Source organism: Lepidochelys kempii, chromosome 1, assembly GCF_965140265.1.
Source record: "Lepidochelys kempii isolate rLepKem1 chromosome 1, rLepKem1.hap2, whole genome shotgun sequence".
In the NCBI taxonomy this organism is placed as follows: Eukaryota; Metazoa; Chordata; order Testudines; family Cheloniidae; genus Lepidochelys; species Lepidochelys kempii.
The window spans coordinates 184,286,874-184,296,816 of NC_133256.1; positions in this window are offsets into that span (position 1 = coordinate 184,286,874).

Consider the following 9,943-nt stretch of genomic DNA (forward strand, 5'->3'; position numbering starts at 1 on the left):
CCCTGTGAAGATATATGAAGGGTGACTTTGGTCACAATCTTACCATGCTGAAGAGACAAAAACTGAAGTGATTTATGCAAACTGTATTTGAGGTTACTTGTTATATCTGAAAATTGTCACACATGTCCGTTTCCAGCTGACTATCACACACGCAGATATCACATGTAATCTACAGATGTCTGCACTTTAGCTGGAAATTGACATGTGGGTTGATTTCTGGAAGTAACAAATTTAGACAAACCTCCCCCTACGCTAAGCCTACAGTCGTTGGTGAGTCACGGATGCCTCATGGAGCCACTTCATTTCCTACAAACTACTCCGAGTGTTGTTAGTCATCTTTAATTTATTACCCAACTTGCCTAAGCCTAGACAATGGGAGCACGGATTAGTGGTACTGCATACATATTACTGGAAAAGCAAGGCTTGGGTGGGAATGAAAGTGAAGTGTATTGGTTTCTGACTCTCCTTGCAGGAATGAATTAAAGTTGTCTTGATCATCACACAGGGTGGAGGCAAGATATCAAGAGGGGTAAGAAAAATCTCACATGTGGGGTTGCAGATCAAGACACATTTCTCATGATGCAAGAACAAGGGGAGATTCAGGCTGGGATTTTCAAAAGCACTTAACATAGGCCTAACCTAGCTCCTCTTAAAGCAAAGGTAAAACTCCCATTGACTTCAATGAGTGCAGAGTAAGGCCAATACTGAGTGCTTTTGAAAAGAACTACCCTTGTTGTAACTGAAAGGCAAGGAAATTTAAAAGTGACAAAACGAAATACATTTTTACACACATATAATTAATCTGTGGAACTCATTGCCTCAAGATAGCATGAGTCCAAGCACATAGGAGGTCTCAGAAAAGGATTACATAGCTATATGGAGATAGTGAGAACATCCATTCCAGTGGATAGTGGAAATTGACTTTTTTTAAAAGGGTCTATATATGCAAAGAATGGAGTCTGTGTGTAGTTGGACTGAGCATGCCTCCTGAGTCACTACCTCAGCTATTATACATAGTGACAGAGATAAAGAGACAGGAATAGATGTCCATGTTTCAGATCCTAACAAAACTATTCAGTTTTAATACCAGGAACCAGATAAACACCTTGAGAACACAGGTTATCAAGGAACAAAGAGAGTCACCATCAGGAACCGTACAGCAGAAGCAGGAATGTGACAAGATTCTGGCAGGAGCCATCAAAGCTGAGCGCTACAAGGCCCATTTAGGTCCCCGATGGCCAGATTGTGCGAACATAGAAGGCCTGTCCATGTGCTGGCTCATAGTGATAACATTGTGTGCTAAGATTGGCACAAAATCCAGGTGAAATCATAATTGGAAAGTCCTTCTCCACTCTCAGAACTGAGTGTTCACACTCAGAGCTCCTAGTTTCCTCCTCAGCCATAAACACTATTGCATCTCTCCTTTGATCTACTCCCCAAACTAAGTCTATCCCACTCCCAAGGGGATACTTTCTCTGGTTTGGCTTGCTTCCATCATGCTGGCACAGAATTGGATCATGAGCAGCCATTGTTTTGTCATGGGAAATATTACAGAAATTGCCTGGTCACATCCAGTATAAATAAGGACCCAGATCCTCAGCTGGAGTACATCGGCATTGCTCCACAGACATCAACAGATCTGACTCCACTTATACGAGCTGAGAATCTGGACCATCGGCACAATACTTTCCATTATTCCCACTATGGTTTCAAATGTTTATAACTTTCAGAAACATTCTTATCTGAGGCGGATTTCACCCCATTCCTGGTTTCTGCCAAAGTTAAAGTTTTGGGGATGGAGCGGATTTGAACAAAATCCTATCAGCTATTCTGGAGTGATAGGAATGTGTTGGGAAATCTTTTTTTCCATTGGAAAAAGTCCCAGACTTTTTGGATCAAAACTGCAGAAAAAAACCCCCACGGTTGACGTCTGTAACTTGAAAGTGAGGCACGGCCATAATCCTTGGCTTGAGGAGAATTAAAACAATAAAAATAGAGAAGTTTATGAGTAATTGAAAAATTATTACTTCTGAGCATGCTCAGTGGGCACATGGTAAAATTTTTAGCAGAGCCTAAGTTTGAGAGATTTGTGATAGGGGACTGGACAGGGGCTCAGGAGACCTGGGTTCTATACCTAACTTCATCAGTAACCTGCTGAGTGATCTTGGGAAAGCCATGTCACCTCTGTTTCCCATCGCACTCTTTGTCTGTCTTATCTAATTTGATCGTAAGCTCTTTGGGGCAGGAATTGTCTCACACTTGTGTTTATACAGTGTCTAGCACACTGGGGCATCTAGGTACTTGTCACAGAGGTGATGCCCCAGCACAACCCCTCTTGGCTGGAAGTGGTAGTGTAGCAGCTGTGCCTCAGTTTTCCCAGTGTTTTTTCTAGCCCAGTCTGCCTGTAAGACTGACCTAATCCTCCAGCCAAACCATATAAGAGAATCCACCCCTTTGGAGGCCTCAGACTCTTTCACTTAAAGTCCAACAGAAAATAGTAAGACACTAAATTGACATCCCAGCGAGACTCAGCTGTTAACCTCCTCCATTGTAGGCTAGACCTGGCTGCAATAAACTGTCCCAACACTGACCCCAGTTCCTGGGCTTCAACCTCACCACCCAGGGACTGACACACTGTCCCTCTACTCAAGATTTTCTGGCAGCCTGTAGTCCCTGACCAGCTCCTGTCTCCAGCTAGGCTCCTTGTCCACCACAGGACAGTCTGTCTGCTCTACCTCGCACACCTGCTGGGCTTCCTTCCTCCTCTGAAGTCCAACCCTGCATAGTTGTAGAGGGGCAGGGCTAATTAAACAGGGCTGACTGGCCCAAGACTTCTGGCCATTAAAGGAACAGGCCACCCTGTTACAGTGCTACTATAATATAAATAATAACAATCTTGGATGGCTTGGACAGAGACAAGAATTAGTGCTCCTTGGTTGCTACCAGGGACATTTGCTTGAGGGATATTATAGGTGTCTCATTGACACATACACAGCAAATACTTCCAAAATAACTGTGCCCAAAGAGTTGCCAATCTAGGACCCTGGTCCTGCAAAAACTAATGCTCATGCTTAACTTTAAGGCAGGAATCCACTCCAAGGGCATAAAATTAAACTCATGCTTAAGTCTTTGCAGGGTCAGGCCCTAGAAAGAGGAGCAGCATGCAAAAGGTGGGAAGACAATCAAATATCATTATTTGGAAAGAGATCGACACATGAATTTTTCAGGTGTGTGATTACCCAGATAAACACATAAATATAGGTTTGAATTCTTGGTTTCTAGTTGATTAAACAATTAAGCAAACAAAAGCCATTCATAATTCCGAGTTAGCATAAATATGGATTCCCCACCTCCCAAAGTGGAAGGAGTACAGCCAAGTACAGTGTGTACTTAACTGCAACCATATCCACAATGGATAATAGGTACAGTGAGGTAATGTGAGTACCTTTAGCTACAGAGCAATCCCAGATTGGTGAGACTCATGGTGGGCAAAAGGTTTGGGATTTCATTTCAGTTTGGATAAGCACCACTATCGCACTACTGGAGGTGGGGGATGCTGCAAACATATTTCGGGAGGGGGGTTGACTAGAGCTGAGTGACATTTTTTTGGCCAATAGTAAAGTCTCCAAAAAATGCATTTTTCTGCAAATTCTGCAGATAGCATTGGCCAAAAACAACAACAAAAAACCCCTAAAAAAATAATTGGAATTGTCAAAATGACGAGCTTTGACATTTTAAAAATGAACCATTTGGTGTTTTGTTTTGAAATGACATTTTTCAAATGAAATGTCAATTTGAAACAATGTTCAAAACAGCTCATTCAGCCTGAACTAAATTTTTTGTTTTGTGTTTCAGTGAGGGGGAAAAAAAAACAGTTCCAGCTAGAAATGGAATTTTTGCCCAGATTTTTCAATTTGGCCACTGAACGGAAAAATCGATTATTCACTCTGCCGTAGTTCTGACTACCCTCCCTTTCTATATGGCTGGATGGGAGAGGGCTTCTTAAACTTTTTCCTGTTGTACCATGGAGTCATGGTATGGAAAAGGCTGGGGACCACTGGCTCATCCCGGCTGACCAAATGTTCTGAGTCTGCAGAGCTCTAAAAAACAGCACATCCACACAAGATTTCCTCTACTTCTTCCATTTGAGCTGGAAGTAACTAAAGAACAACCAGCCTCCTAGGAGGTTTAGGTGACCATTTGGTAGGGCAGGTGGTTTCCCATATTATCCAAACCTGTTTGCCCATCCCTAGATCAGATCACATACAACAGAGGGAGCAAGAATATCCAAGACCACACTGGTTTGGGGTTTCTAATAGGTGGTGACTTCTATTGCTGTATTAGGTGGGGTTACATGGTGTAACAGTAGTCACTGGTGTTTGTAGATATCTACCCCTGACATGTGACATGGATAGTAACCCTCGCCCAGGTCACATGACTGGGGCCAGGAAATAAAGAGAGGTGTCTTACCAGCATTCCTGAGTGCCAACATACTTAGTTATTAAACATCCTGTGATATGAAATGACAGGTCCCAATGGGCTATGAAGTGAAACAGCAAACAAATCTATCTGGAACACTGTCGCCTTCAAATTATTTTGTGGAAACATGGATCTGCTCAAACCAGCACAACATGGAGAAACTGGATCATGTTATGGATAGTATCTCAGTCATCCCAGGGATTCAGTGGCGTTACCTGAGGGAAGAATCTGGCTCTCAGTGAGGTTGGTGTGTTCTGTCATAGCAACACATGGAGAGGCTCCTTTTTACATAAATGCTTCAAGCACAGTTCCCAATTTGTCATATCAGACCTAACGTACCCAGAACTACATTCAGTATTTCTGGGATAAGTTTGATGGCTTGTTGGACTTTTCCATGTGTGTGTTTTATTATGGTACAACTGCAGGTACATATTCAATTGCTTTCTTCCCATTCCATCTGCCTCTCCCCTCCCTTTGTCTCTCTCCTTCTTCCCTTTTCTGTCCCGCTCCATTTCTGCTCCTCTCCCATTTCTGTCTGTCTCTCCTTCCTTCTGTGTGTGTCATTCCATACATTCATCTGTCAATGCACATCCTCTGGGATCATCCTCTCCAGCCGCACCAGGGTTCCCGGTCCCCTCTCTGGGGCTGTAGGAATGCATATTTCAGTAAGACTAAACCTGTAAGGACAAGCAGACATCTCCTCGTTACTGCCAGACGCTCATTGCTCAATACAGCAAGGAGACGCCTGTAAAGTGATAGCCTTATATCCGCAAAGACCTCTGGAATTTGAAATGCTCTCTCCTTCCATTTTCAGGGCAAACAGCTGAAGAGACTGGGAATTTTGCCTCCCTGTGAGGATCTCTCTCTCCCTCAGACATCCTGGCCCTACAGATATCAACCTTACCTCCAGACCCTGCTGTTCAGCAAAAGCACTATCATATATCCTACTGTTTACCCAGCCCATGCAATCTGATCTGGCACCTATATCCAAGAGGGTGATTAATATCTAAGGGTACTTGAGAGCTGACCTTCCAACAGCCATGATGCATTTTTGGAAGGACAGAAAGAGTCAAAAGGCTTGTTAAACACTTTGATCAACTAGACTTCCCGTTACCAAACGCACATCAGCACCCTCTCCATAAACCCGGTCACTCATTCCCAGCTCCATGTATCCTCCCTGTTATCTCAGCATTCACTACAGACCCAGTCATTCATTCCTAGTTCCAGCTACCCTCCCAGCTACATCACCACACGTTTAATAGGCCCAGGAACTCATTGCTCAGTTACACTATCTTCCCTCCTCCAATTACCCCAGTGTTGTCTCCAGGCATCGTACCCCTTCCTTAGCTCCCAAAGCATTCCAGTTAGCAGGAGGGAGCAGCATTCAAAAGTTCAGGCCACCATTTTGTCACTTGTAAACCCTTAAAAGCCAGCAATATTAGTGTGGGCTAATAGCATTCCGTTCTCTCTCATAGCTCCCTTTCCCCTTCCCAGCCTCTCTATTAATGCCTAATGCCAGCTACCCCTAGTAACGCCCTGATTTTTACTACTAAAAATATATATATCCCTTAATTGGTGGAATTTTGACATCAGAAGTAGCCCCCACCCCTCTACATGCATTTGCTCCACTTCTCTCTTTCCATTACACTCTAATCTCTTCTCTTCACCTCCTCTCCCTCTGCCTCTATCATGTGAGCTTCTCATTGTCAAAGGGGAAGATATTTGCCATCGCTGTTGTTGTGAATGGAAAGTTTGGTATAGCACCATACCAACAAGGAGCTTGTAAGCTAATGCAAAGAGACAGGAGGGCGCAGACATGACACAATGGGTGACCAGATGACAGTCTCATTTCAGAGTGGAACAGCTTATTCATTTCCACTGCATATCACATAATCCTACAGTTTTTGATTGAGGTGGCTTGTAATTACAAGGCTCTGTGACAGAAGTGTGTCGTAAGGAGGGATTGCAATGCGGAGAGGTGGTCATTTCGTGAGCAAGGCTAGAAAGGGATTTTCAAGGGTGGGGCACAGAGCAAGGGGTTAAGATGAGAATGGGGTGGGGCAAAAAAAAGGGCAACTCTGTGGGTAGCTCAGGAGGAATGTCAGTAGCAGGAGGGGAAATAGGAGGAGCTAAGGGATGAGATGTAGCCAAGGCATGAGTTGTTGTACGGAGTGCAGAAGGTGATGCTGAGAGGTTGGATCTAATGCAGAAGGCAACAGGAAGCCACTCAAGGGTTCTGAAGATGGGGAGTGACGTGGTTAGAGTAGCAGGATTTTGGAATGCATGCAGGAGGGTGAAGTGAGAAGCTAGCAGATCATGGAGAAGGTTACAGCAGTTGAGTAGATAGATGGCCAAAGAACTGACTAGGTTTTTATTGTGAGGGACAGAAAGGAAAGGTCAGATTTTTGAGATAATGTAGAGGAAGGATTTATGGGATTTGGCAGCATCTGGGTTTGGGCAGGGCTGGATTATAACACCATGTTTGCAAACCTAGCTATCAGTATCAGAGAGAGTAGTGGAAATTTTCATGGTGAAGGGGAGGGGAAGGGTTTCATTTTTACCATGTTGAACTTGAGATGTTGGCAGACCATCCAGGAGGAGATGCTGGAAAAACAACCGGAAAAGCAAGACTGGAGAGAGGTGGAACGGCAGACCTGCAAGACATTGGCATAGAGTCAGTAGCTGAAGTTACAGAACAGACAGGTATAAGGAGAAAAGGGGAGAGGTACAAGGACAGAGAATGGAGAGACTGGAGGAGCAGTCACCAATGGAGATGCGTATTAGATAGGCAGGACCCTGACCCTGGGCCAAGGAGCAGAGTGAAGGGAAAGGGAAGGATCAGCATTGTTGAAATCAGAAGAAAGATCAAAGAGGCTCAGACTAGAGAAAAGGCTCTTAGACTTGGTAGCCCTGGGGGGAGCAGTTTTGGGGTGATGAAGATGGAGCTGGGGTGCCAAGGACCCAAGAGAGAATTACAGGGCAAGGGAAAGCCAAAGCAGTGAGAATAGACAGCACACTCAAGGAGCTCACACCATCCCAGCTATGTTCTATAAAGTGATGTGTACATTTAAGGCACTGTATAAATGATTTAGAATAATAAATAATAGTGGGTGATGGTGCAAGGATGGAGTTAGGGCACAATGAGAAAAAGAGATGCAGAGACACGGCAAGACTATTATTAGAGCTGGCTGAACATTTCCAATAGAACAGTTTTCCCGTCAAAAAATGCCGATTCAAAGAAATCTGAACGTTTTGCAGGAACATGTCAATTTAGTCTATGTTTGAAATGAAAAATTACTGAAAAAATTCAGTTCAGTAATGTTGAAGCATTTTGTTTCAATTTTATTATGACTACTATGTCATATCTAAAAGACAAAACAGTAAAGTCAAATCAAAGTGCTTCAATCTTAGCAAAATAAAGCCTATTGATATTTCCAGCACAAAAGTGTTTAGAAATTTTGTTTGGCAGGAGATTTGAGTTTTCATTCCGATTTGGGACAAAAGAAAGTTTCTAAATGTCAGAATTTCCCACAGAAAAGAAATGCTTAGTTTTAACCAGCTCTGTTATGTAACAAGTGGCCATGGGTATCTTTTTCCCCCTCCAAGGCTAAGCTTTGAGTAGTGGTGTATGAACCTGCCACTGCATCTAACCTAACAGACTCACTCCCTTAATTCAGTAGCAGTTCATGATTTTACATCCAGAGATCCTCCTGGATTCAAATTCTTGCAGGTGACCCATCCAGGGGAATCACTGTAAGTGGTATCCCCCATGGAAGAGCTAAACTGCTGTGAACTCAGCCAAAGAGAGTGAGTAACAATTGTATATTCAAAAACAGAAGCTACACTGAATGACCGTTTAGGTTGTAACACGACACACCACCACCCACCCAAAACCTCAAAAGCGTGGAAATAAGAAGTGAAGCGGAAGACTTTCCACCTTCATATTGCCTACAACGCTATCAATAACTCCATCATACCATAGAGTTTAAACTTCCATTTCCGATATATACCCCAGCTCCATCAAACTTGCAGTCCAATGTAAAACCTTCCCAGTGACCTCTAATGCTTTTATATCAACAGAGCAGCATACGGGAAGTTATGCTGCCTCATCACTGTCCCAGGCTATAGCTATTCTTTATTACCATGATCTGGCCCTGAGTCCAGGCTTGGGGTAGCTGCCTGCTTCAGCTCTTTCAGCCTCTCATGCGCTGCAGCATTCTCAGCCGAGTTAGTCAGGAGATTACGCCAGGGATGGTATTTTATCAGAGCTGCTACGAGGTGAGTGAAGACGCGATAAGGACGTGTTAAAAGTCAAGGAGGTGCCACTGACAAGGACCAAAGTTGGGCTTGAACTTCCCCGCCTGTCATGTGTGCACTGACGCTCTGCAGTCCAGTGCTGTTTTTGCCAGCTGCTTCTTTGGCAGTTCTTACTTCACCCTTTTTTGTATGCACTCCTCTCTTTGTCCCGCCAGCTGATGATCTCCAATGGAAGTACAGCAGCACTCTTGAGCTCTAGGCTTGTGGGGAATGAATCCTTTCCTGTAAAATCCTCACTGTGTCAGGTTCCCCAATGAGTGGAAAAGGCACGCTCCATTTTTCAGGCACTCTGATGTAGAGGTAGCAGGGTTGCCTTTATTTTCCATACCCTCATTTGGGAGGACTGTTTAAATGCTGAGTGACAGTCCTACCAGATGAACTACGTGGAGCCAGGAGAGCTCTGCTACAGTACATCTGCCATTCCACCCACAAAGACTGATATAATGTGATCCATCTCTCCTGATTCCTTAATTGCAAGATTCTAGGGCTCTGTTGAGATTTAAGATCCTTCCCAACCTAGCCAGATCAGTATGCACCCTGTTTTCAGAGGAGCTTGATGCAAGATACTGTAATCAACTCATTAGTTTTTTTGTGTGTGAGTGAGAGAGATTTTTGCCACCTACTGGATGGACTCTGAACTGGTGAACTGCATATTATAGGCCCTAACAGCTAAGCAAGAGTCTCCTTTGTCCCAGGTGATAAGGTCTGTGTGTTTGGAGCAGGAAGATCTGTGTTCGATCCCTACTGTAACCCTGTAGTTTTGAGTGGCCATGATGTGCAGCATGGTGACTACAGCAGAGTCCTAAGAGGCCATGGATTTGTTTTAGAAAACATGAACCCCAGAAGCACAGAAATGTAGGGCTGAAACGGACATCAAGAGGTCATCAAGTCCAGCCCCCTGCACTGAGGCAGGACCAAAGAAACCATCCCTGACAGGTGTATGTCCAATCTGTTCTTAAAAGCCTCCAATGATAGGGATTCTACAGCCTCCCTTAGAAATCTATTCCAGAGCGTAACTACCATTATACAGGTTTCAGAGTAGCAGCTGTGTTAGTCTATATCCACAAAAAGAACAGGAGTACTTGGGTCTCTAAGGTGCCACAAGTACTCCTGTTCTTTCTACCATTATACAGTAGTTAGAAAATTT